The sequence below is a fragment of the Saccopteryx leptura genome, chromosome 4 (assembly GCF_036850995.1).
Source record: "Saccopteryx leptura isolate mSacLep1 chromosome 4, mSacLep1_pri_phased_curated, whole genome shotgun sequence".
Taxonomy (NCBI): Eukaryota; Metazoa; Chordata; class Mammalia; order Chiroptera; family Emballonuridae; genus Saccopteryx; species Saccopteryx leptura.
This window is the reverse complement of record NC_089506.1, coordinates 180186275-180213872: the sequence shown is the minus strand read 5'-3', so window position 1 is coordinate 180213872 and position 27598 is coordinate 180186275. Positions and strand designations below refer to the sequence as shown.

Sequence of the window (27598 nt, the reverse complement as noted above, 5' to 3'; positions counted from 1 at the left end):
GATTCCCAGCCAGGGCACACAGGAGAAGCGCCCATCTGCTTCTCCACCCCTCCCTCTCTCCTTCCTCTCTGTCTCTCTCTTCCCCTCCCTCAGCCGAGGCTCCATTGGAGCAAAGATGGCCCGGGCGCTGGGGATGGCTCCTTGGCCTCTGCCCCAGGCGCTAGAGTGGCTCTGGTCGCAGCAGAGTGACGCCCTGGAGGGGCAGAGCATCGCCCCCTGGTGGGCAGAGCATCGCCCCCTGGTGGGTGTGCTGGGTGGATCCCGGTCGGGCGCATGCGGGAGTCTGTCTGACTGTCTCTCCCCGTTTCTAGCTTCAGAAAAAAAAATACAAAGAAAAATTTCCCCTTCTTCATCTCTCTTTCATTGTAAAGAATTTTAAACTAACAAGTAAGTTCTTTCACTTTCGTTCAGTCTGTCAGGTACAGACATGATAGACTACAGTGTTAGGAAAGCTATGGAAATAGAAAACGGGAGACGTGCGCTCTTTATATTTCTAAGTAGAGCCTTCTGTAAGGACAGTTTAAGATGTTGAGGCTCAAAATATCATCCTATAACAGCTATTGTTAGATGGAGCCTGTAATTTTCACTCTATACTGAGTATCCAAATCACAGAGTACTCAAGAGTCATGAATGCCACACAGGTATGACCATGTAATTGTAATACTGACATTTGGCATGATGGAGAGATGGTCTTAGAAGCATCTGTATAATCACACTAGAGGCCTATAATGTATAGAAATTCAAAGAATAGATAGGAAAAAGTGGAAGAGTCAGGCCGTTGAACAATAAACAAGTCTACATACCACATTTCCTGACATTTTGGATCGTTCTATTCCAATAACAGAGTTCTATTCCTCTTTCTCAAGACTTTAAAGCAAAAAAGACAACAAAAAACTTTAAAGCAGTGTTTCATAGGCCAAATCTGGCCCATAGATTTTTGTTGTTGTTGTTCGCCATATAATGTTTGAATTAGCTTCCATTACTTTAAAATTGGGATATGTCACACAAAATATAGATTTTTGGTTTCTTTTGAAAAAGTAGATCTGATCATGCAGAACCCACATTCCCATGCGGCAACATCAACAGAAGCTGATACTAAGGACTGTTTCAGTAGGTCAGACAGCCAGGCTTCACTCTTCCAAAGTTCCTCATCAGCCCTTGAGCCATTAATTTATAGCATATACTTGATTCTCAGAAACATTTGAGTTTGTGACCATTTGTAATTTTTGTTTAAAATGTCCCTACCCCTCCCCATTCTTCTCTTAGAATATGTGAAAATCACTTCAGGGAGCACTTGTCCTCAGGAAACTAGGAATCTAGTTGAAGTCTTTTCTATAGGAGACAGTTACCAAAAGTATGAAATATATATTGGTAGAAATTCAGAAAGGAAACTTCCTAATAAAGTAGAGTGAGGCTGAAACACATGATTCTAGGAAGGAGGGAGACATCCAAGGGGAAAAGAAGGAACCAGAGACCTGAGAAGCAATTTTCATACATTACTGGAGAGGCTTTGGAAATGATGCATCTAATTTCAGAATGGAAAAAAGAATTAAGCAACCAGTGTTTAGATCAGCCATAGAAAAAATGATGGAAGAAATTTTAAAAAAAGAAAGAAAGAGAGAGAGAGAGAGAAAGGAAGGAAGGAAGAGAGGGAGGGAGGGAGGGAGAGAGGGAGGGAGGGAGGGAGGGAGGGACAGAGAGAGAGAAAGAGGAAGGAAGGAAGGAAGGAAGGAAGGAAGGAAGGAAGGAAGGAAGGAAGGAAGGAAGGAGGGAGGGAGGGAGGGAGGGAGGAAGGAGGGAGGGAGGGAGGGAGGGAGGGCGGAAGGAAGGAAGGAAGGAAGGAAGGAAGGAAGGAAAGAAGGAAGGAAGGAAGGAAGGAAGGAAGGAAGGAAGGAAGGAAGGAAGGAAGGAAGGAAGGAAGGAAGGAAGGAAAAAAAGAAAGACCAACAGGCAAGAAATGTGTTTTGGAGACAACCTGAACTTATTGGAGGCATTCCCATAACTATTTAGTTATCCATTAATATAATAAGAACTCTTCTGCTTAAGCCAATAGTCCTTGACTTACCATTAAATGATTGCCCAGAGAAATAATAAATAATGTTGGATTTCTTAAGTTACTTGTTTTTTTTTAAAAAAAGAATCTGTCAATGAAGAGAACCCTAACCAAACTATTAACAATATATTGTTGGTTTCCCAAAATTTGGGCTGAAAATACTTTAGAAGAGAATTGTGCTTCCTTGTAGGAATTACATAATTGGTGTACTTTTTCTTTCTGCCAAGCCGACCATTTTGTCAAGGACCACTGACAAATTAAAATTAGTTTGAACTGCAAATGTGTAAGAAATGTACACTAGTTCCTTCTCAACCTAGCATGAGATACCTGATATACATCAACTGTCTAAAATTGATATATTATCATAATCAATAATGGAGAAAAACTACAAATACCCTCATTTTAGTATTAAACTTTTTAAACTGCAAGTAGATGCATGTTTACTAGCCCCCAGCATGTGATAACGCTTGCTCAGAGTTCCTACTGTCTTCACGCTCATGATTTATTGTCTCAGGGTGCTAACACAAGGCAATGTCTTTGGCATGGACTTTCAAGCCACGGAGTTATCGTATCAGAAGTATAGTGCCTGGACCAATTCGTCCAGGTGGAAACAAACAATGAAGAATGCAGCTGCCCTTGAAGGGAGCAGCTTGGCCAGGATACTTGGCATGAGAGATGGACTTTACTGTATCCTGGAGGAACCTTTTATTAACCACATCACCCACTTACCCCACAACAGCCTCAAAATTGTACCTTAGTGAGACCCATCTCCAGGAGGTCGGTGCCTCCCAGGGCCTGGCTAACACTTAAATGGATCGTCATTACTGTTCATTACAGTCATCAACAGCCTTTGTTAATAATGCTCTCTCCACCCTAAGCTGGTTCTGAGCAAAGTGCCCGGGAAGAAAGTCAAAAACAGGGCCGAGCCCATGAGGCAGGCCGGATTTCTGCAGTATACGTAATGAATGTGCCTCTGTTTTCTGATATGCTCAGCATGACTCCCCTGGTCCATACCCTGGAGACTTGGAGGTTTATGTACAAGCTGAAGGCTGTTTCTAAACATGGGCTTTTTATTGCTGTTCTCCCCACATCTCTCATCTTCCTGCATAAACAAGTCATCAACAACCTATTGTCATTCCAGTTGATATTTGTGACTCTCGTGAACAAGACACTCTTTCACAAGCCAGCTGGTTTAAAAGCTCGCTGATGGTTCAGAATTCTCCATACTACAACCCTTCATTGCTCAGGAATCTTACACGGAAGAAAACTTACAGGCTGGAGAAACCACTAAAAGGAGACTCCTGGTGGAACTCATTAATTCTCCATGTCTCTACAGCCCAAGCCAAACATAAAATGTGGTAACAGCTCTTTATTTGCAAACATTCTGAACTTATAGTTTTTCTGTGGTTTAAAATTTACCAAAAGCCTCCTTCCACCCCATGCCCAATAACTATCAAATAGCAAGGAAGTCAGTGAGAGTATCAGCTGCTTCATTCTGTTTTCCTTCAGTAACAAAAGGATCCCTATATATTTTAGGATCAGAAGGATTGGGATATATATTTGATTAAAATAGTTCAATTTAAAATCAATTCTGTGGAAGCTGATTGTTTTCTCCCTTTTTTGTGTGTGTTTCTTCTTTTTTGTGACAAAGACAGAGAGTGAGTCAGAGAGAGGGACAGACAGGCAGGATTAGAGAGAGAGATGAAAAAGCATCAATTCTTCATTGTGGCTTCTTTAGTTGTTCATTGACTGCTTTCTCATATATGCCTTGACGGGGGTGGGGGGCTATAGCAGAGCAAGTGACCCCTTGCTCAAGCCAGCAACCATGGACTCAAGCCAGTGACCTTTGGGCTCAAGCCAGTGACCATGGGGTCATGTCTATGATCCCATGCTCAAGCCAGCGGCCTTGTGCTCAAACTGGTGAGCCTGCACTCAAGCCTGAGACCTTGAGGTTTCGAACCTGGGTCCTTCGAGTCTCAGTAAATGCTCTATTCATTGCACGGCTGCCTGGTCAGACTCTTTTTTTGTGTTTCTGACAGACTCTTTCTCATCTTCTGTGTTTTCTTTCATTTGTTTCATTGTTTCCATTGTTTGGCAGCCTCCACTTTAAATCTAGAAGGATCTGACACAATAAGAACAAGGTGCCATTAGGAAGGGAATATATTGGCCTGACCTGTGGTGGCACAGTGGATAAAGCATCAACCTGGAAATGCTGAGGTCGCCAGTTTGAAACCCTGGGCTTGATTGGTCAAGGCACATATGGGAGTTGATGCTTCCAGCTTCTCCCCACCTTTTCTCTCTGTCTCTCTCTCCTCTCTGTCTCTCTCTCTCTCCCTTTCTCTCTCCTCTCTAAAATGAATAAATAAAATTTAAAAAAAAAAAGGGAGTATAGAATGTGGCATCAAGTGGTTGACTCCACTGTTAACTTGCTCTGGAGACATAAGGCAATGTCAATCAGCTCACCTCTGGAAATGTGTGCCTTATATTTTAACTCCAGTAAATCCTGGAGAAAGCAGGATAAGAAGCGATGGGCCCAATGGATCATTACCTTTGAGTTCTATAAGTCAGAAGTCCACCAAGATCTCCTGAGGCCAAGGTACAGATCTCCTAGAATCAAGGTACAGCCAAGCTGTGGAATCTTGCTACAGCAGTAGTAGAAGACACACCAACAGAGAGTGTTGGTTAAATGAGTTTGTAAAAGTTGTATTTTTTGAGTTTGCTCACTTTTACTGTTAAAAAACATCACTGAGCATCCATCTGTGTGCTTGCTTTCAGAGCAAGGCAGTTGATTGCAAACAGCGCATTCATTGCATTCCTGCTTGGGAGGGGCGGTTGTTTTGCTAATGTTTGCTGGAGGAGGGGTCTTTGTGGGCCCAGGTATTTTGCAGGGAGAGCGGGGAGAATGCAGAGTGCTGAAGAAGAAGCCAGTTTTGCAGAGAGAGAGGAGGTGTGCAGATTAGGAACCAGAGCTGAGGAGCTTTGGGAGTCCTGAATGAAAAGGAAAGTGTTTTCCTTCTGTGTTTACTCGGCTGGTGCAAGACTTTAATAAACAGAATGGCCCACCATTTTTTGGCTCCACTGTGTCTTTACCGTCTGCCCAAATCCAATGTGAACCTGCATGGCCATGATGGCAGCGGCCTCTGGTCATACAGCTGTGAATGCAGCTTTCTACAGCTAGTTTGCCCATACTGTGCCTAGAATCTTAATAGTCAGCTCACAGTCACCCCACTCTAGATCCTATTGGAAACACCATGAGGGCGGACTCCATCCTGGGGGCCTTGCTGAGATGCCCCAGTCAGCCCTCTAAAGTAAGAATTACAATTCACTATAGTAAAAAAGCATAAATGTTTACATACCATGATAGAGTGGGGTCCAGTGTCTCTAGCTCTACTGAGAACCCTCCACCAGTGTGACTCAGTAAACAATCCTCTCAGGTCCCGAATTCTCCTCAATGTAGTCTGTCCACACATCAAGTCCTTTCTCCTTTTACCTCTCTGACTGTATTCTTTGTTTTTGCATTTGTGTATTTACATCAGAGTCTTTATTGATTATTTTCTTCAGACATTTGACTTAAAGACACTCTGTTCCTGGCTAACGGACTACATTTTTTGTTAATGAGAGTGCTGTGTGCATAACAAAGTTTTCCTTCTCTCCTTTCGACAGTGTTCTCAGGACTATGGTCAGTCTTCTCTAATTGGAGGTGGATATTTAAATGCTTCTTAAGTGTTAAGGGTCACTTCCAGTTTGGATTCTGAGCTAAGAAGACATTTCCATTTTGTAAAGTCATTTCCTCTTTGGAATTGTAGGATCTCAGAATATGTCCTGCTGGCATTAGGATTATTTTGAGCTGAGGGCAACTGAGAAAAAAATGCACATGAGAAAAGCTCTCTGCCTTCCCTCTATTTGCCGAAAAGCAGGATCTATGTTTGTATAGGTGTCTCCCTTTCCTATTCCAGGAAGGGCAGAACCCATGAAGACAACTCTAGACTCTTTTCAGTCCAGAGACAGGCACCAAGAAGAACCTATGTCACAGCATTATTAAATAGCCTTTATCTTCTATTTGTTTCCCCCATATAAGTATTTACCTTCCTATAGTTTACTGCCCTAAAAGTCTAAATTCCTTTTCCTTTGTCTTGTCACTTCTCCACAAAGTTAGTGTTCTTTGTTAAGATGCTAAATAAACCTCAAATTCTTACCACCCTTAGAGATACTCATCACTGAGTCCTCCCACGTGTATGCACAATACATTTGTTAATAAACTGTTTGTTATTCTCTTATTAACCTATCTTTTGTCAGCTTATTTCACAGGCTCAGCCACTGAACCAAAGAGGGTAGAGAAATTTTTTTTCTCCCCTACCTACAGAATTTTAGAATAAAAAATACCCCCAACATGCTGCACCACGTCACTTTCTGTATAACCCCATTCAATGGCATCAATAGCTCATGGGCACTACTGTTCAGTCATTTGATATGTACCACTTAAACACGAGCAAAGCAAAAATGAAATTTGGAACATACTACACAAATAGCATAGCACTAGAGATGTGGCTTGTCGTGCTCAGAAAGAAGAGGTAGGTTTAATTTCAATACGGGGGTGAGAGTGAGTATTCTGTCTGAGTCATAGTTGAAACTTCTCTATGGGTAGAGGAGAGCCACATAGGAAATATTATTGCGTTAGCATGATGTAGTCACCCAAAATATGGGACATCCCTTGCTGTTTTCCTTCCCATGTGTTCCTTGACAAAAAAAGACCTTTCAGTAATTCAGCCTCAGAGAGTGATGCTTAAAGTTTTGGTGAAGAGTTGCCTGTCATCACGTCCCCAGACTTCAGCTGTGATCATGGGATCTGTTGCTGAGCTAGGTTTCCCTGAGTCTGCACTGATGCAATTGACACTTTGGCTCCAACTGTACAAGTTTACGTTTCCCTGGGGCAGTGGTCGGCAAACTCATTAGTCAACAGAGCCAAATATCAGTACAACGATTGAAATTCTTTTGAGAGCCAAAATTTTTAAACTTAAACTATATAGGTAGGTACATTCCTTATCAAGGTAGCGTCCACACATGCTATTTTGTGGAAGAGCCACACTCAAGAAGCCAAAGAGCCACATGTGGCTCGCGAGCCGCAGTTTGCTGACCAGGGCCCTGGGGCATTTCATCCCATTTGGTTTTATCACTTCATGATCCTTTTAAAATGGATCTTGATACTCTGATATTAAGGATTAATGTTAATTTCTTTAGGTCTGATGATGACATTATGATTGTATTTTAATTATAATTTTTATTAAGATAATAAGAAATAATAAAGACCCCTTATACACTTACCCAATGGTAACAGTTTGAAAAGTATAGTACAATATCTCAAACAGAATATTGATATTGATACAGCCACTTTTACCTGCACTCCTAAATGTATATACATTATGCTTTATACAGCTTTGCCACCTGTGTACATGTTCACCACTATTGTCAAGATAACGAACAGTTTGAACATCACAAGAATCTCTCATTTGGCCATTTCATGCCCACTCCTTCTCCCACTGCACCCTCACGTCCCTACCTCTTACTCCCAGAAATCACTAATCTGTCTTTCATTTCTAAATAGTTTTCATTTCAAAATGTTATATGAATAGAATTACACAGCAAGTAACACTTTGGGATTGGCTCTTTTCTTTTTTTAAAAATATTTTATTTATTGATTTTTTTAGAGAGAGAGGAGCGAGAGAGAGAGACAGAGAGAGAGAGAAAGGGGAGGAGCAGGAAGCATCAACTCCCATATGTGCCTTGACCAGGCAAGCCCAAGGTTTCGAACCGGCGACCTCAGTGTTCCAGGTTGATGCTTTATCCCACTGAGCCACCACAGGTCAGGGATTGGCTCTTTTCTTTCAGCACAACTCCTTGGAGAGTCATCCAATTTGTTGTATGTATTAATAATTACTTACTTTTGCAGTAAATTATTTGACATGCCTCTTGGCAATATATTTTTTATATATCTCCTCAAGCAAGGGAAACAAAAGAAAAATAAACAGATGGGACTACGTCAAACTAAAAAGTTTTGCACAGCAAAGGAAAGCATCAATGAAATGAAAATACAACCTACTGAATGGGAAAATATATATGTGAATGATACAGCCAATAAGTGGTTAGTTAATATCTGAAATATATAAATAGTTCATACAATTAAAGAAATCCAATTAAAACATAGAAGACTTGAACAGATATTTCTCCCAAGAGGACATACAGATGGCCAACATATGACATATGAAAAGACACTTAACACCAATAATCATCAGAGAAATGCAAATTAAAACCACAATGAGATATCACTGCAGACCTGTCAGAATGGCGCTCATCAATAGCAACAGACAACAAATGTTGGCAAGGATGTGGAAAAAAGGGAACCTTCATAAGCTGTTGGTGGGTTCTAAATTAGTACATCTGCTATCAAAAACAGTATGGAGATTCCTTAAAAAATTAAAAATAGAGCTGCCATATGATTTGGCAACTCCACTTCTTATATCTATCTGAAGAAAACAAAAATACTAATTTGAAAAGATACATGCACCCCTATGTTAACTGCACCATTACTAGTAATACCCAAGATATGGAAGCAACCCAGATGTCTATCAATAGATAAATGGATAAAGAAAATGAAGTACATATATACAATGGAATATTATTCAGCAATAAATAGAATGAAATCTCACCATTTGTGACAACATGGATGGACCTAGAGGGTATTATGCTAAGTGAAATAAGTCAGACAGAGAAAGACAAATAGCATATGATTTCACTTATATGTGGAATCTAAAAAAACAACATAAATGAATAATAAAACCAAAACAGAAATCTATTCATAAATATTGAGAAAAAGCTGATGGTGGGGGAACCAGAATTAAAAAACTAAAAGGAAACATCAGGGAAATACTGGCTAGCCATTCAGAAAAATATTATGATTGGCTGCTTTTAATTGCTGAGGAGTATTCTGTGATATGTACCATAATTTGTTTCTCCTATTCAAGGACATTTGGGCTGATTACAGTTTGACTATTACAAATAAAGTTGCTATGAACAATTTGTGTGCAAAATGACAGTGTCATTTCAGCTAGTTCTTGAAAGACGAATAGAAGTTAGAGAAGAGGGAAAGACACTTCCAGCTGACAACAGCATGTGCAGAAATGCAGGAAACCAGAAAATTGAGGGATTTGGTTTATAGCAGGAAGGACAGCTGTATATGACTTGGGTGGTGTGTGGGGGAAGGGCTTGAATGTGTGTATGCCTATGACCAGATGGGTACTTATCTGAGTAGAAGTGTGTAAGAATGGATGAGTATGTTCATAAGTATGAGTGTGTAGATGGATATTGGTGGGTGTGTAAGAATGGATGTGAGTAGAAGGGTAGGATTATGGGTATGTTTAGTAGAGTGTGAGTATATGTATATGTGAATGTTTATATGTGGATGAGTATATGAGTGTGGGTATGTACGTGAATATGAGTGGATGGATATGTGTATATGGATAAATGAGAGTGGATAGTGTGATGTGAGTGGATGTAGATGTGTGGATGGGAATGAATTGTTAAATGTGCTGTGGATATGGATGTGAGTGGATTTGTGTGTGTCTATAGTTGGGTATGAGTGATTAGGTTGTGTGTGGATAGGTGTGAGTAGATAAGTATGAGTATATAGGCATGTGAGTTTGTAAGTGTGACTGTGTAAATAGATGTATATATGTGTTTGTAGATAGATGTGAGTGGGTGCATACATATATGTGTACATGTGTGTGTAAAATGTGAATGAATGAGATAGGGAAAAGAATGGTGAAAAGTTGATATAAGTAACTGCAAATGTAAATTGGAAATAAATTATAAAAGGCATTATAGCTAATCTTAGGAATTTTGAGTGCCCTATAGGAAATGAGGAATCCTTATGGATTTTCTTATAATACATATATGATTTAAAAAATATCTTGGCCTGACCGGGAAGTGGTGCAGTGGATAGAGCATCGAACTGGGATGTGGAGGACCCAGGTTTGAGACCCTGAGGTCACCAGTTTGAGCGTGGGCTCATCTGGTTTGAGAAAACCTCACCAGCTTGGACCCAAGGTCGCTGGCTTGAGCAAGGGGTTACTCGGTCTGCTGAAGGCCCACGGTCAAGGCATATATGAGAAAGCAATCAATGAACAACTAAGGTTTTGCAACGAAAAACTGATGATTGATGCTTCTCATCTCTCTCTGTTCCTGCCTGTCTGTTCCTGTCTGTCTGTCTCATATATATATATTGAGCAATGAAATCTGGAGAACATCAGCATTTAACATTTAAGAACTATACAAAGGAAGTTCTCTAGTTTCCTAAAAGGATCCATTATAGAGTTTTCTCTAAAAGCAAACTTTTGGTAGGAAAATAGATCACTCTGATTTATAAACCATAATATGTACCTAACTTCATGAGACTATGTGAACTACACAAAGCCATGCTTGTATTGCATGTTTCTTCCAACTTTGAAATTCTGTTTAATGTTGGTGCAAACAGTTGCCTCCATGGCCCATCTTATGTTACTAGTAGCTGACATATGTCTAAATATTTTAATCAAAAATCTTGACAAATACTTCTGGACCAGAAAGCAAACTTCTACTGTAGAATTTTGCTGAATTTAGAAAAAGCTTAAAGAACAAAAGAATTTATTTCCAACAGTATCTTCTCTTTGGATGCCAAACCAACTCCCAGTCCCCTTTCTGTGTGGCATGGATCCGATCATTTAGATCTTAATTTTGATTCTACCACATCTGGGAAAAATGTCAAGTTCAAGTAAATGATAAAATATATTGGTAAGATCTTATTTGCAAAAAAAAAAAAAAGGGTGGGGGCAGAAAAAAAGTTGGTTATAGCAAAGAATCAAGTATACCCCTCCTGTATACCAAGGTCAAATGCTAAGTGACCAAGGTCAAAGTGCCTATTGGTTGTGAAATCTTATAATCTCTAAGTGTCCTGTGCCTGGGCTTCATTTTATGTTTATGAGATGATGATACCTATCTTGCAGGATTATATAAGGATTAAAAGTCAGATACCATACTTAGCACACTCTGTTAGGTAATAAGTATGATCTCATAATTATTGTTATATGGTTTTAACATCTGTCTTCATCCCCATATTTTCATAAATAATCTAGCAGGCTGGAAATGTCATTAGGAGACTGACCACAGAATTTAGAAATAATTCTCTCATTTGCTAAAATGTTCTGAGGAATCGCAAAGTTTTCATTTTCCAACTAACTCAAATCACATTGTGTTAATAAACATTCTAACCCATAGTCCTGAAAGGGAAAGAATTATTGGAAAGTTGTGAGAAATATGAGCAAAACCATTTTTTCAATTTATCAAATCTAATTGTACAAAATGTGACTTAATTCGCCATCCCCAATCTGAGCTGATGAGAACGGAGCTGGGCACTGCAGAAAAGGCTGTCAACCCATCGGCTCACCAGCAGTCTAGTAAAGGGCCTGGTATGAAATGATAAACTGGTCCAATCATATTCTCCTCTTAGGAAGGAGAACTGTGAGCAGTGGTTGCTGAAGCAGAGAGGACACTTGGAAAGAATTGTGAAGTTGAGCAGCAGCGTGAAATAACACGGCAAATAAATTATGTGTAAGAAGAGGGAGAGGAAGGGACTGTGGATGAAATAGAGTAGAGCCTGGCCACAGGCTAGTGCTGGGATGCTCAGATCAAAGTCCATGAAGTGCCACTGCTATTTGGGTACAAAAGACACGTGATGCTTTTTAGTCTTCATATCTTTCTCTATGTCTAGAGAATATCTAGAGATAGCACAGAATGTCTGTGCTCCTCGGACATTCTGATATTCTTGTTAGAGAACAGAAGAAACCTTTGTCAGAGTGTCCCAAGTAAGAAATGAAAAATTGTGTTCGAGTGTTATCACTGTCAATCACATCAGGTATAAAAGAGGAAGCAGGTCACCTTGGGTGGAAAAACAGTGACCAGTCCAGTTCATAGAGCTTGGCTGGGGACAGGCCTCTTACTCCACTTCTAAAAAGGGAAGCAGAGTGGGGTCTCGAGTTCTTCTCAGACTTTTGAAACAATTCAAGAAAGGGCCCTGATGAGCATAGAGCTGGAAAGCCACGGGGGTCATACCTGGTTAACACTCTATTCAGCGGAAATGAAAAGAACATGGTTGAAAAGCAACTCCGACTTTTCTCTAGAATCCTGAAACTTCCATGAGAAATTACCTATTGATTATTTTGGTGTCTGAAACAGAGAACAGAGTCTACTCAACTCCTTGGCTAGGAATTCCCCTGGAACATGTAGTTCTTGTGCTTCCTGAAGCCTGGTTGTGAGATTCCCTTGTGTTTCCATGCACATGTATCCTTATAATAAATGCTTCACTGTCTGAGGACGCTTGAGTCCAGTAAGATGGCCTGCCTAGAACTGGATTTATTTAATAATTCACTCGGCCCAGAATATTGCCTCTGGCACTGGAGCCCAAAACACATATTTTGTGACATAATTTTTGTGTTCCCATCACCACCACCACATTATTCATTAGAGATATTTCCAAATAACCCAACCCTTCCACCCATGAGTTAACAGGCTAATGATTACAATATGTTTACTTCAGCTATGTATCTGTTAGAATTCTGTGTCACAAGACAATCCTACTCCAGTCACTTAAAGAAATAGAGGACTATCTTTCTATCAAAGTAAGAAGTCATATTTTGAAAATAAATAAAGCAAATCAGAGTCTTAACAATACCAATGCTTCCATGATGGTCTTGGACTTTCCCTCATGGATGCAACCACTACACTGCTTCTATGGTGTTGTTTAAATGACAGCAGTCGACTGTCTTCATGCAGAGTGAATGGACCAATCCTAGGGTCTTCAATCCCAGGGTCTAGTAGAACTCTTTTCCTCTGTGGGCTTTGTGTGATGGTTTGTGGGTAGCCCAGCTCCCAGGTGAACTTTTCAGAGATTTCTGTCAGCCTCCGTCCATGGGACACCAACAACAGGCATCCCGAGCAACTTTTCCTTTCATTCCCCTCCATCACCTTTCCTGTCCTTTCATGCCAAGAAAGCCCGTCTACAAAGGCTGCTTTGCTAAAAGACAAACATGGTCAGGAACTCCCAAGCTGATTAAAAATGTTTTCCCTTCTTTTGTATCTTGAGAACAATTTCATGATCACGGATCCCAGGGTGGGAAGGCACAGATGAGAAGAGTTTAATATGTCTTCATTTGCTTTCAGTGGACTTTGGAAATTCCTCAAGTGCTTTACTTTTCTATTCACCATCCTTTACTCAACAGTTGTCTTCTTAAGTTTCCATTTAAGTGCTGTAATCTGTTTTCCATTTATTTGTTCATAGTTTTCCTAGTTTTCTCATTTTTCAAATACCAAGATATTATAATATCATGATTAAGTGAAAAAATATATGGAATAGACTAATATATCTCAAGACATTATGGAATCAATATTTTAAAATGCATAGATTTAGGTTCTGCCCTATAAATAGCATGTGGGAGAATGACACAAGTTTAGGCTACAAATCTTGATCCTTTTTGATTAACTGTTAAATTCTAGTTACAACATTAACACTGACATAGATTAGTTACATTTAAGATTATTAAATTGTTGGTGAATCACAATAGGACTTATTTTATTTGGCAAGCGATTACTAGTGTCTTTTTTTTTTTTTTTTTGTATTTTTCTGAAGTTAGAAGCTGGAGGCAATCAGACAGACTCCCCCCATGCGCCCACCTGGGATCCAACCAGCATGCCCACCAGGGGGCGATGCTCTGCCCATCTGGGACATTGCTCTGTTGCAGCCGGCACCATTCTAGCTACTGAGTCAGAGGCCATGGAGCCATCCTCAGCGCCAGGGGCCAACTTTGCTCCAATGGAGCCTTGGCTGTGGGACAGGAAGAGAGAGATAGAGAGGAAGGAGAGGGGGAAGGGTAGAGAAGCAGATGGACGCTTCTCCTGTGTGCCCCAATCGGGAATCGAACCCGGGACTTCCACACGCTGGGCCGACGCTTTACCGCTGAGTCAACTGGCCAGGGCGCTAGTGTCTTTTTAAGTGATTTTAGCTAGAACAGTATTCCTGTGCTACTTATCAAGAAGTTTCTTCTGAGAGTCTCTGTTGAAAACTATTTGAAAACTTTTTGTCACCCATAAATACCACAGTTAAAATAATTAAACTTCACCTGATGTAGTATTTGACATAGGAAATAGGCTAAATAAAAAGAAAAATGTGGTTTTAATTTTTGTGGATTAAAATGTCATGTGTTTTATATATGAGACGGTTCACTTGGAACCAGATAAAGCAATCCAACATCTATCTATTTTAATGTTGAGCAATCATTTGGTATTTTTGAGAGGAAATGCCATGAATTTATTCAAGTACTAATGTAAATACTAATTTCTTATTACACATTTCTGATTTTAGAATGAGCTATAATATAAATAGTTTTTCACAAATTAAAGATACTTATTTCCATCCTTTCAATGACTATGTATAGTTGCTTAGCGAGAAGTTGGAATTTTATTATATTTATTATCACTTCGTTGAGCACTCTCCTACCAATTGCTCACACACAGACACACATATGCATGCACACACACACACCCTTCTACACATCCCTCTTCATATTCCTTCTAAGTCAACAAAATATATTGATAATCATTGTCACCATCTTCATTTAGCAATGAATCCAAGCCAGGATGCCGGTCCTTCTAACACTCATTTGGTAATGATATGCTGGATTATAACCAGATCAGATGGTACTAATAAGGACACTTGTTGGCTATAAATCTCACTGAAAATTGAATTCTGAGTCTTTATCCAATTGCTTGTTTCTTTTATCTCCAGTCTTCACTACTTCTCATTTTGTTCTTTGTTCACTTCACAGTAATTTTAAAATAAACTCTGACCATATCTTTGACTTGGGAGAAGATCACACTGGTGGTGAGCCAGGCTGAGATGATCGTGAGGATGTTTTCCCAGCTCTCCAACTAGGTTTTGATCTTATTGTGGGTTTGCATGGGACATGTGGGGGCGGGGAGAAGAGAGCAAGAGGAAAGATAACATAGACTCGCAGACACTCTAAAAAAATATTTAGCATCTTTTTATACCCTGTATGATTGCCTGTAATGATTTGGCAGAAAATAAACATCTTATCATTCTCTCGTCATTTCTTTCACTTTCTTTCTGATCACGTTCTCATCTCTTCTTTCTGTGTTTTGCATCTTGAAGCATCTCCTTTCCCATATTCTTGCATTCCGGTTTTCACTCTACTTCTCTGATATTGGATAACCTCTTGTGATACTACACCAAGGCCCTCAGGGACATTTCTTCATCTGTCATTGACACGGCCAGTTCCCCCTTTCGGATATTTTGTCGGCACTCCTAGGTTCACAGCCAAGCAGTGAAAGGCTGGGCCTCGCCATTCACGTGCTGATTCGGCCACAGTGGTGAATGACAGCTCCATTCTTTGCTGCCTCTGATCCATTCTTTTCAGAGTGGTCATCCTCAACTACTTATGTTACAAAACAAATCCTAACCCTCCCCTGACTAAATGTTTCATGGTTGTTCCTCTACCCTCAAAACAAAATCCATACTCCTAACCATGAAGTTGCTCTATAATCGAGGTCGGGAACCTTTTTGGCCGAGAGAGCCATGAACGCCACATATTTTAAAATGTAATTCCATACAATGACCTGTGTAGAGCCATACAATGACCCGTGTACGTTACGCATTATCCAATAAAAATTTAGTGTTGTCCCAGAGGACAGCTGTGATTGGCTCCAGCCATCCGCAACCATGAACATGAGCGGTAGAAAATGAATGATTGTAATACATGAGAATGTTTTATATTTTTAATGTTATTATTTTTTTATTAAAGATTTGTCTGAGCCAGATGCAGCCATCAAAAGAGCCACATCTGGCTCACGAGCCATAGGTTCCCGACCCCTGCTCTATAACCTGGTGCCTCCTCAAGTCTCTGCCTTGGCCGGCCATTTATTCTCTCTTGTCTGCACTGTGCTTCCCCATGTTCATTTTCAAGTTCCTCAAAGAAGCTAAACTCATAACTCAGGGGGAGGTTAGGGGACCGATTGGAACGGGGCTCTGTACATGCTCCTGCCACGGCCTAGAATCTTCTCCGGTTCCTCGCACAGTTTTCTCATTTTGTCCTCCAGACCTCTATTTAAATATCATCAACTCAAAGAGACTCTTCCTAACTACTCTTTCTCATGTAATTTCTCTCTCTCTCAAACAGACACACGTGCATGCATATGTGCATGCACACACACATGTGCGTGCATGCACATGTGAACATACACATGCATGTAAATGCACAAGCAGGTAAATGTCATGCATACACACATCCGCATATACAGATATGAACATATGTACATGCACCACGGCTGCTACCACTATCACATTTATGTTCATTGACTCATTTTCTTCTCAGCACTTACTGGATATGTTTTTATCTGATTTGTTTACATATATAGCATCTGGCTCCTCCTTTTAAATGTAAACTCGAAGGTATTAGGGGCTGTTTGCTCTCTCCATGGTTATATATCCAGTACCTAGCCCAGTGCCAGGCATGCTGTAGATGTTAACGAAATATACCGAGTCTTAAATAAATTGAGCTTAACCTGACTTTACATCACATTGTTAAACAGAAATCAAGATTATTATATAAATAGATGGATAAAAACATACCAGGACTTTTGGACAGGAAGAGGAAACAGCTAGCTGCGTGGTATTTGTTCAAGCCTGCGGGATCCCTGAGAATCCTTGTTTAGTCCTCACAATACTAACTCAAGGGATTGATGTTTGAGCTTCAGAAGTTTAACTACCAAACCCAAGAGAAACGAGAATCCAGTTAAGGATTGTGCACTGGATCAAGCCTTGTGCCTGATGGTGAAGATTATTTATCTAGTCATGAGCAACCCTCATTGATGGCACAGAGCTCCCCTGCCCCCCCCCCCCAGCCCTACCCCCCTGAGAATGGAGCTACACAGGCAGACCAGACACGGCTGTACGACTGGGCAGACACATGCACTGTCTGACTAGATAGAAAGCTAAAGGAGAAGCAGAGACCTAGGCTTTCCTGAGCTGAGCTTATGCATGTATTGCTTCTCTTGATCACATGTGTTCTGAGTGCAGATGATTTCCAAAGTTTAATTCTTCTTAGAAGTCATCTCCTAGCCCTGGCCGGTTGGCTCAGTGGTAGAGCGTCGGCCTGGCGTGCAGAAGTCCCGGGTTCGATTCCCAGCCAGGGCACACAGGAGAAGCGCCCATTTGCTTCTCCACCCTTCCCCCTCTCCTTCCTCTCTGTCTCTCTCTTCCCCTCCCGCAGCCAAGGCTCCAATGGAGCAAAGATGGCCCGGGCGCTGGGGATGGCTCTGTGGCCTCTGCCTCAGGCGCTAGAGTGGCTCTGGTCGCAACATAGCGACGCCCGGGATGGGCAGAGCATCGTCCCCCCCCCCCCCCCCCCCCCCCCGGTGGGCAGAGCGTCGCCCCCTGGTGGGCATGCGGGGCGGATCCCGGATGGGCGCATGCGGGAGTCTGTCTGACTGTCTCTCCCCGTTTCCAGCTTCAGAAAAATACAAAAAAATAAATAAATCATCTCCCTTCTGAAGAGAGCTCCAAAGTACCCGGCACTCAGAGGAAGGTTTGAGGCCACAGACTTTTATCTTTGAATGGATGAGTTTGGGAAACATTTCATCAGAATTCCTTGAAGATTAGAATGAGGGTTAACAAACTACAGCTTTCTGGCCAAATCTGGCCAGCTATCTACCTTTTTTTTTTGTACATAAAGTTGTATTGATACACAGCCACCCTTATTCATTCACATATTTGTCTTTGACTCTTTTGCCCTACAACTGAGGACCATATGTCCTACAAGGCCTGAATTATTTACTATTTGAGTACTTACAGGGAAAGTTCCACAACTGAATTAGAGCATACAAATGAGGCTCCATTTCATTTTAACTGAAAAATCAACTATTAATCAATGTGAATTTACAGAATAGCACTCAGTGCAACCTGAATCCTAACCCAGCTTTGCTTGCATAGAATTCTATCATCTTCCTGTTAGAGTTCTCTCAAGAAAGAAAAAAAACGCTTGCCTGTATATTATACCCTGAACACTCTATTTGCAGCTTGTCATCACTATTACCCTACAGCCCACTTGCCTCGTTCACCTTCCCCCTCCCTGCTGCCCTCAGGATGGTGCGCGCCTTGTGCCAAACTTCTGTAGTGTCACATGTAAAAAATGCTTCCGTTTTTAAGACTCAACAGGAATCACCACTGCTCCCTCCCAAAGTTGTCTTGAAATTGTTCACATTCTTAGCACTTACAGAATCTTTTTTAGAATTGCACACATTCTTGAAAATGTTTTTCATTCACCAGAGACTTTGGAAAATTGTTTTAAAAAAATAGTAATATTACACATGCATTTAAATTATATGGACACAGAGACCAAAAAAAAAAAGCTATAGTAAGGTCCAGTTTGCAGATGAATTTCTCTTAGAAATAATATATAAGATTAAAATTCTAAAATAAACTGAAAATACAATGGAAAGAAATGATACTTTACATTCTCAGGCTCAAAAAAAATGGCTATTTTATGATATGACAGCAAACTTGGAAAACCCGAGGAATTGTGTATCCTTAGCAAACATGTGAGTATTGATAGTTTCCTGTCAATTCATGGAATACATGAAGCATTTAATCTAATGTTTATTTTTACCAGGCATAGGGTTTTTTCCCCCCTCTGTAATTGTGAGAAACACATTGTTCAACAAGCAATAGATTAAGGATAATAAATATTGTTTCCCTGAAGAAATAGTGAACCAAGGAATATTCTCCTTTCTTCTTTCCTTATTTAGAATGTCTGGGATATAGTAGACACTCAATACATTAATGAATAAATAAATGGATAAATGAATAAAAATTAAGTTTAAGTCACATTCTCTAGATGGATTTGAAAAAGGCATCTCTTTTACTGGAATTATCATTCTTGAATACATTTATTACTTTATATTTTTGGCTTTTGCTCAGTATAGAATTACTTAAAATCAAATTACTGTAGTCTACACTTATATGAGGTATTGCTTTCTGTGGCTTCAGTTACCCTCGTTCAATTCTGGTACTAAGATATTAAATGGAAAATTCCAGAAATAAACAATTCATACGTTTTAAATGCATGGCACTCTGAGTAACATTCTCGCATCATCCCTCTCTGTCCCCACTCTGACAGAGACGTGACTCATTCCTTCGCCCAGAATATCCATCCTGTTTGCACTCCCCACCCGTTAGTCACTTAGTAGCCACCTGGGTTATCAGATCTACTGTCAGGGTATCACAGTGCTTGTGTTCCAGTAACTCTCATTTTACTTAATAGCCTAAAAAGGTAAGAGTAGTGATAATGGCAATTCAAATATACCAAAGAGAAGCCATAGAGGGCTTTCCATTACTGAGAAGGTGAGTACAATAAGGTATTTTGAGAACGACCACATTCACATAACTTTTATTGCAGTATATTGTTATAATTGTTCTATTATTATTAGTCATTATTGTTAATCTTTTACTGTGCCTAATTCATAAATAAAACTTTACCACAGGTTTCCATGTATAGCAAAACGTAGTATACCTAGGGTTTGGTACTACTCTGGATTTCAGGCATCCAAGACCAGGGGCTTTGAATGTCTCATCTTTGGAGGGGGAGAACTACTATAAGGCCTAATGAAAATTTAGACAACATGCAAGGAAAAAAATGCCCAATCTTATTCAAACTCTTGTTCATGGTTTCACTGGGAAGGCGTCATGGAAGGACTCAACCTGTTTTTAATACTTCCTTTACTTCTTATAAGACAAGATAAGCTGGCTTTTTAAAAATTAGTGATGCCATCCCTGGTCGGGTGGCTTAGTGGATAAAGCATTGTCTCTTCTTGCCAAGGCCATGGGTTGGATCCCCGATGAGGGTATATATGAGTAGCAATCAATGAATGCACAACTAAATGGAACCATTAAGTGGAATAGCAAGTTGATGTCTCTATTCCTCTCTCTCCCTCACCCCCTATTAAAAGAAAAGAATAAAGACATAGTGGTATGTCTATGGTTTTAATTTACATTTTTCTAATGACTAACAACTAATGATGTTGAGTTTTAATTCATGAGCTTATTGATTATATACTTTCTGTTGTGAGTAATCTATTCAAACTTTTGATATTAAAAGAAAAGAAAAACTAATGATGCCAATAAAGATAGATAGATTCATGTACCAGAATAGAGTCCAGAAATATATGGTTGATTCACATATGTGATCAATTCATTTTTGACAAAGATGTCAAGGCAAGTCAATGGAGAGAGGAAAGTTTTTTGGTTTTTTTTTAATGATGGTGGAACAACTGGATACATGTAAGGGGAAAGTTAATAACAACTCTTTATTTTACCACACACAAAAATTAACTCAACATGGATCATAGAACTAAATATAAAAGCTATATAAAATATATAAATATAAAAACTATAAAGATTCTAGAAGAAAGCATAGGAGAATATCTTTATGACCTTAATATTTGTAAAGACTTCTTATACAAAATAAAAAATCACTAAACTTAAAAAGAATTTAAAATTTTCCTTCATATAAATTAGAAACTTATGCTCTTTAAAAATACCATTAAGAATTAAAAGGCAAGCCAAAGATTGGGAAGAAATGTTTGCAAAACATATGCTTGAAAAAGATTACATCATGCATATATATATGTCAAGCAGCCCAGTTTTCTTTTTTAATGGGCAAAAGTTTGAATATATTACTCACAACAGAAAGTATATAATCAATAAGCTCTTGAATTAAAACTCAACATCATTAGTCGTTAGTCATTAGAAAAATGTAAATTAAAACCATAGACATACCACTATGTACACACTAAAATAGTTACAATTAAAAAGATTGTTGGCCCTGGCCAGTTGGCTCAGTGGTAGAGTGTCGGCCTGGCGTGCAGAAGTCCCGAGTTCGATTCCTGGCCAGGGCACACAGGAGAAGCACCCATCTGCTTCTCCACCCCTCCCCCTCTCCTTCCTCTCTGTCTCTCTCTTCCCCTCCCGCAGCCGAGGCTCCACTGGAGCAAAGATGGACCGGGCGCTGGGGATGGCTCCTCAGCCTCTGCCCCAGGTGTTAGAGTGGCTCTGGTCGCGGCAGAGCGACGCTGGTGGGCGTGCCGGGTGGATCCCGGTTGGGCACATGCGGGAGTCTATCTGACTGTCTCTCCCCGTTTCCGGCTTCAGAAAAATACAGAAAAAAAAAAAAAAAAGATTGTTACTATTATACTGAGTGAAATAAGTAAATCAGAAAAAAATAAGAACTGTATGATTCCATACATAGGTGGGACATAAAAATGAGCCTCAGGGACATGGACAAGAGTGTGGTGGTTACGGGGGAGGGGGGGAGAGGGAAAGAGTGGGGGGAGGAGAGAGGCATAAAGAAAACCAGATAGAAGGTGATGGAAGACAATTTGATTTTGGGTGACAGGTATGCAACAAATTAAATGTCAAAATAACCTTGAAATGTTTTCTCTGAACATATGTACCCTGATTTATTAATGTCACATCATTAAAATTTAAAAACAAAAGATTGTTAATGCCAAGTGTTAGTGAGGATGTGGAGGAACTGGCACTCCCATACCTGCCTGGTGGGAACGTGAAATAATACAACCACTCTGAGAAACTGTCAGTGTCTCACAAAGTGAAATCTATACCTGCCTGATAACATAGGCACTTTATCTCTACATAATTACACAAGAGAAGCGAAAATATATGTTCACAAAATAACAAATACTAATGTTTATATCAGCTTTTACTCCTAGTGAAAAACTGAAGACAACATAAGTATACATCAACAGGTAAGTGAACAAACAAATGATGACATATTCACGCATTAAAATATTTACACAATAGAAATGAAAAAACTACTGATACACACAATGACATGAACCCCTCTCAAAAGTATAATGCTGAATAAAAGAAGTCGGATACAAAAGAGTCTATGCTGGCCCTGGCCGGTTGGCTCAGCGGTAGAGCATCGGCCTAGCGTGCGGAAGACCAGGGTTCGATTCCCGGCCAGGGCACACAGGAGAAGCGCCCATTTGCTTCTCCACCCCTCCGCCGCGTTTTCCTCTCTGTCTCTCTCTTCCCCTCCCGCAGCCAAGGCTCCATTGGAGCAAAGATGGCCCGGGCGCTGGGGATGGCTCTGTGGCCTCTGCCCCAGGCGCTAGAGTGGCTCTGGTCGCAATATGGCAACGCCCAGGATGGGCAGAGCATCGCCCCCTGGTGGGCAGAGCGTCGCCCCTGGTGGGCGTGCCGGGTGGATCCCGGTCGGGCGCATGCGGGAGTCTGTCTGACTGTCTCTCCCTGTTTCCAGCTTCAGAAAAATGAAAAAAAAAAAAAAAAAAAAGAGTCTATGCTGAATCGTTCCACATATGAAATCCTAAAACAAGCAAAGCCAATAGGTAGGTGACAGAAGGTAGATTAACGATTGTTTAGTGGGTAGATGCATGGGTGAGGAATGGATTACAAAAGTTAATGGATGTGTTCTTACATTGATATTGTTGGTGGTCACATAAATGTAATCATTTGTCAAAACTCATCAAATTGTGTACTTAAAATGGGTGCACTTTATTGTATGTGAATTATAATCAATGAAAACGATCTAAAAAGAAAATCTAAATGGTTAAAAAATATAAACAGATACTTAATAAAAGAGACATACAAATCTCTAGTAGCTCAAGAAAAATGCTTAATTCCATTAGTCACCAGGGAAACGCAAACTAAAGCCCAATGACATATCATTTCATGCCCATTATAAAGTTAAACAAACACCTACCTTATCATCCATGAATTGCAATCCAAGGACTAAACCCAAGATAAATAAAAACATATTGTTTACCAAGAGATTTGTGAAAGAATGTTTATGGAAGCTTTAGTTATAGGAGACCCAAACCGGAATCAAACCAAATGCTCATCAATAGAAGAATGGATAAACAAATGTGGAATAATCCTATAATGCAATAATATTCACCAATAGAAAGAATCGAACTAGTGATAAACACAGCAACAGAGAAGAATCTCAAAAACATTCTGTGAGCCAAAGAAGCCAGATACAAGATGTATATACTGTATTATTCTCTTTACATAAAGCTCATAAACAGCCAAATTATTCCCTAGTGATAGAAATAGAAGCAGTGGCTGCTATGGAGGATCTATTGACTAGAAGGGATGTGAGAAAACTTACTGAGTAATAGAAATGTCCTCTGTCTTGATTATGGTAATGGGTTACATGGTTGTATATATTTATCAAACTCATTGATTTTAGGAATTTGAATTTAAGTTCTTAAACTCGGTTACATTTCAACTCATGGACATTTTATCTCAGTTAATAAAAGAAGAAACCTGCAAAGTCAGTTGAGTAACTATAGACTTTATCACCTTTTTCTTTCAAGGGTCATTTGACTAATAAACATATCATCCTGGATTAATGTTAAAGACATATTTTATCTAGTTTTCTTTGAAGAAAATTATTTTTTAAATCATCCCTTCAAAAGGAATTTGATTCTCTTTTAGCCAGTGGAGCAGTCAATCCATTGTTTGCAGTATTGCCAGCATCATTCAATGAAATAAAGTATTTATTTTGTTTAGTGGTAATTGAAGTTTTTTACTATACACTGGTGAGAAAGAAGCGAAAGAGATCAAGACGATCTCATATAAGCAACCATTACTAATTGAAAGGTAAGATTTGAGACTGAGTAGCTACCAGACAACAGAGAAAGAGCACACCTTCTGAGAGCCTCACCTTGTAACATTTGTTCTTTGTCTTTCTATTTCTGCTTTTCTCATGGCCTGCTGAGCCCCTCAGGGAGGGGGCTGCTGGAGACAGGAGCAGAAGAGCTGGGAGCGCCTGGCTTCACATCCCCTCTTGCAGGAGGTCGGGTAGTATGTGAGGCTGCCTGAACAGGAACCCTAGCCTTTGTCGCCTGGACGTATCCTGGCAACCTGTCAACAAAAGGGAGAGGACTGAGTTCTCTAGTAACAGATTGGAAAAATCCAAAACAAGGGGTGAAGAAATGATCAAACAGACAGCAAAATGGCCTCAGCTTTCTGTGCAGCTGACTCCAGGAACTTTACCAATGGACTAAGCATCAAACAGTGAGAGGTGGGCGAATTTAAGTCACATGGTTCTTTTCAGCATGGAAAGAGGGTGGAAACAACTTTTTTTCTGTTTGAAGGAAGAAAAAGAAGCAAAATTCACTAAATGTGTTATTCAGCTTTCCTAAGACCTTTAAAAAAGGATCATCTCTACAGGAGAGCTTGGCCACATCTAAAAGAGGGAGATGGGTATACTCCATGACTCTCAACGGGTGTCTAAAATGCAAGAAATTACAGGAGGCACAACAAGCCTATGGTTAGTTTATCTTCTAATGTGTCTTAAGATACAGCAAAGTTGTTGTTTTTTTAAATAAGGTCAACCTTTTAAAATGTTTCCTAAATAATGTTTTGAACCTCATATTTGAATATACTCTGAGACATTAAGCTAATTGTGGTGAATGAAATCCTCTGCAAACATTAAAGCCAATAAGGTACAAAACCCTTTATTCACATGGGGGGAAAGTCCACAGTATGTTTCTAAAAAGAGAAGCTGCCAAACAGAATAAACAGTATAATCGCATTAAACTCTGTGTATATGCACAAGTGCATGTGTGTGCTCTAAACTCAAAGAACATTCACCAAAATGTGAACAGGAGTCATTGCTAGACGATGAGATTAAGAAGCATTTTATTAAACGTTCCTTAGGGTTAGAAGTTGGGGGCGAGGGGAAGAGCCCTAACCTGAAAGATTCCCAAACCCTGTACCTTAGCCCAGATAGATGAATTGGGACGTACAGGTGATTCACAGAACTGTTAGCTGTTGAAGTGATCTCAGACCACACAGTCTAAAGTCCCTGTTGGATACTGAAATTCCACATCCTAATATTCTATAATGTCCAAAAGATGGATAGATACATCCTTTACAGAGATTTCTTTTCCTCTACCGAGATTTATAGCAGTGTCAGTTATACTGTCACCTAAAATAGTTCGATGTTGAATGCTTTTCTTCTGAACCCTTCCATAAGATGACACATGTAAACAATGAGCATGTCTAAAATGACTTCAGAGCTTCTGTAAGAGTGACTAGCTATTAAGAGGAGATAAGAAAACCTAATTTTCTATTTGGCTTTTTACCAATTTGTGGGTCCCTGGTGGACGTATTTCTTACTTGACAGAAACTGCGCTTTCTTAGCCCTATTGTGAACTAAAAGAGATATTTCTCTAAAGAAACTGCCCAGTAAATAAACAGCATCCCAAATGCACCCACAGTATCCAGTCCAGTGGCTGGCTATTTGGGTCAGATGGGAGAACAGATAGGAACTGCTGGCAAACCCAGGAAAACACGGAGGGAGCAGGTATTTCCATGTTAAAATAGGTCAAAGAGTTCTTTATTTGGCCAGGAGCAACTGCTCCCAGAGGCCTGGGCCTATTCCAGCCCCGGCAGCAGTGGGCACATGTGTGAGCTGGGTAGCTAAAGGTGTGTTCGCCGCCCTCTCTTCCCTGGTGGCGCTGCCCAGTCGCCAGCTGCCTCCTGCTGTCCTAGGAGCTGCTGCTTCTGACACTGCCGGAGAGGAGCCTTTGTCTTCTCTCTAATTCTAGCCCCGTTTGAAATTCATGGGTTTGTAGTTTCAGTTAAAACTGAACTCCCTGGTGTTCAAATGTACTTCCTCTTGGTAACATAGGCCTCCCCAGGTGCCTGCGTCTCTCTTGCCTCTCTTTCCCCCTCTCTCTCTGCCTTTTAATGTGACCAACACTTTTAAGTGGCTTAATTTTTTTTTTTTTTTAAAAGCAAGTTCAAAGGCATCTTGGACATTAACTAGCTCTTACAACACAACCTTTTGATGATTTAAGTGTAAATGAAGCAGAAACATATGGATTCCATTTTCCATAAATCACACACGGACCTTAAAAAAAAAGCAAGGGGGAATGTGCTCAGCACGATGTATTCTGTTTGGTTGAACCCAAAACATCTGAAAAATACTTGGAGGCTGATGAATCCTAAATATTTACCCATCCTTATTTATAACATTGGGGTGGGGGGAGTCCTTGATTCATGGCGACAGCCAAACTGCTCACATCTGCTGAGTGGTCAACCAGCAACCAGTGCGAGAGCTTGGAGATAACTGTGTTCCTTCTTCTGTTCCCACTCCAGACACTTAACTCAACCTCAGATCAAAGACACTGCAGTCCGTACTTAAACAGAGCTGGGCTGGTTTGGTATTGCTTGGGCTTTTCTCACCTAAAACAATTGCGAGTTGTTTCACGCTATTTGATGTCCAGTCATGTTTGTGTCACTGTGGGAGGATGCCAGCCTCCACCAGTAATCCAGATCTGACCCCTTGTAGCAACAGCCCCACCACAAGGAATTCTGGCTCGTTTTCCCTTCATAAAACCACAGCTGTTGTGCCTGCACAAGCCCCTGACTTTTTCATTAAAGGAATAAATCATGGTGATTTTATGGAGCGGGCTAAAAGGCTGTTCCCTGCCAGTATCACTCATGGTCCTGCTGTCTCTTCATTGATGCAAAGCCCAAATCTTACCCTGAAAGCCACTGATAAGTTTATTTAAACTGGGCAGGGACTACATTCTGTGTGCAAGAATTTTTCTTTTTTCTTTTTTTAACAGCAGCAGCAGGAACTCAAACAGGATGTTTGTGAAGTTTGGCAAAGTAGGTCCACTGGGAGCCTTGTTCTCTTCTACCCAGTTGTTTACTTCGCCTCACTACTTAACCCAGACACAGCAAGTGCCAGCCACCTGACATCCCTTATCTCCAGTCCTTGAGCAAGCCTACAAGGTGAAGCCTCAGCATCCCTGTGTTACCAGTGATAACACTAGGGAGTAGGGGTTTTAAACAACTTCCCCTCATTGCAAGGCTAATCCAGAGCAAATCTGGGTTTGAAATGAAGGCCTTTCTGGTGCCCAGCAGCTCCCCTTCCACAGCCTCCTGCAACACGTCGCTGTCAGAATGCCTCGCAGAACAGCCTGACCTCAAAAGACAGTCGTTTGTCAAGATACGCCTTCTGTCACAAGAAAAGTCTCTGCACACAATCAGTCATATATACTATGTGGAATCTGAAAATTTCTAAATTGACGACATTGTGAAATGTGGCCTGGGAAGATTAGAAAGAAAAAGGGAGAATACACTTTAAATACAGACTGAAAACTCAATATATATATTTGATGTATCAGAGTCCTGACCAACACATCTTAAATCCCTGAGGGCTCCTTGCCCTAGGGTGATGTTGTGATGTTTCTCAAACTAACTTTCATTATTGTTCCCCTTCCAAGTCTTTTATACACACACACACACACACACACACACACACACACACACATATACATATACATATATATGTATTTTCTAATCCCCATCAAACATGAAATTTTAAT

At 40.3% G+C, this 27598-nt stretch overlaps 1 protein-coding gene across 3 annotated transcripts in view; it reads right to left on the bottom strand.

Annotated features, from left to right (window-relative positions):
* LOC136402457 (zinc finger protein 474-like) overlaps positions 1 to 24003 on the bottom strand; it is a 59401-nt gene extending 35398 nt beyond the window's left edge. For all 3 annotated transcript variants that reach the window (XR_010750973.1, XM_066379921.1, XM_066379922.1), the window contains exon 1: positions 23917 to 24003. The gene's annotated coding sequence lies outside the window, so the exon portion shown is untranslated. The remainder of the gene's footprint in view (positions 1 to 23916) is intronic.
* Between the last annotated feature and the right edge of the window lie 3595 nt (positions 24004 to 27598).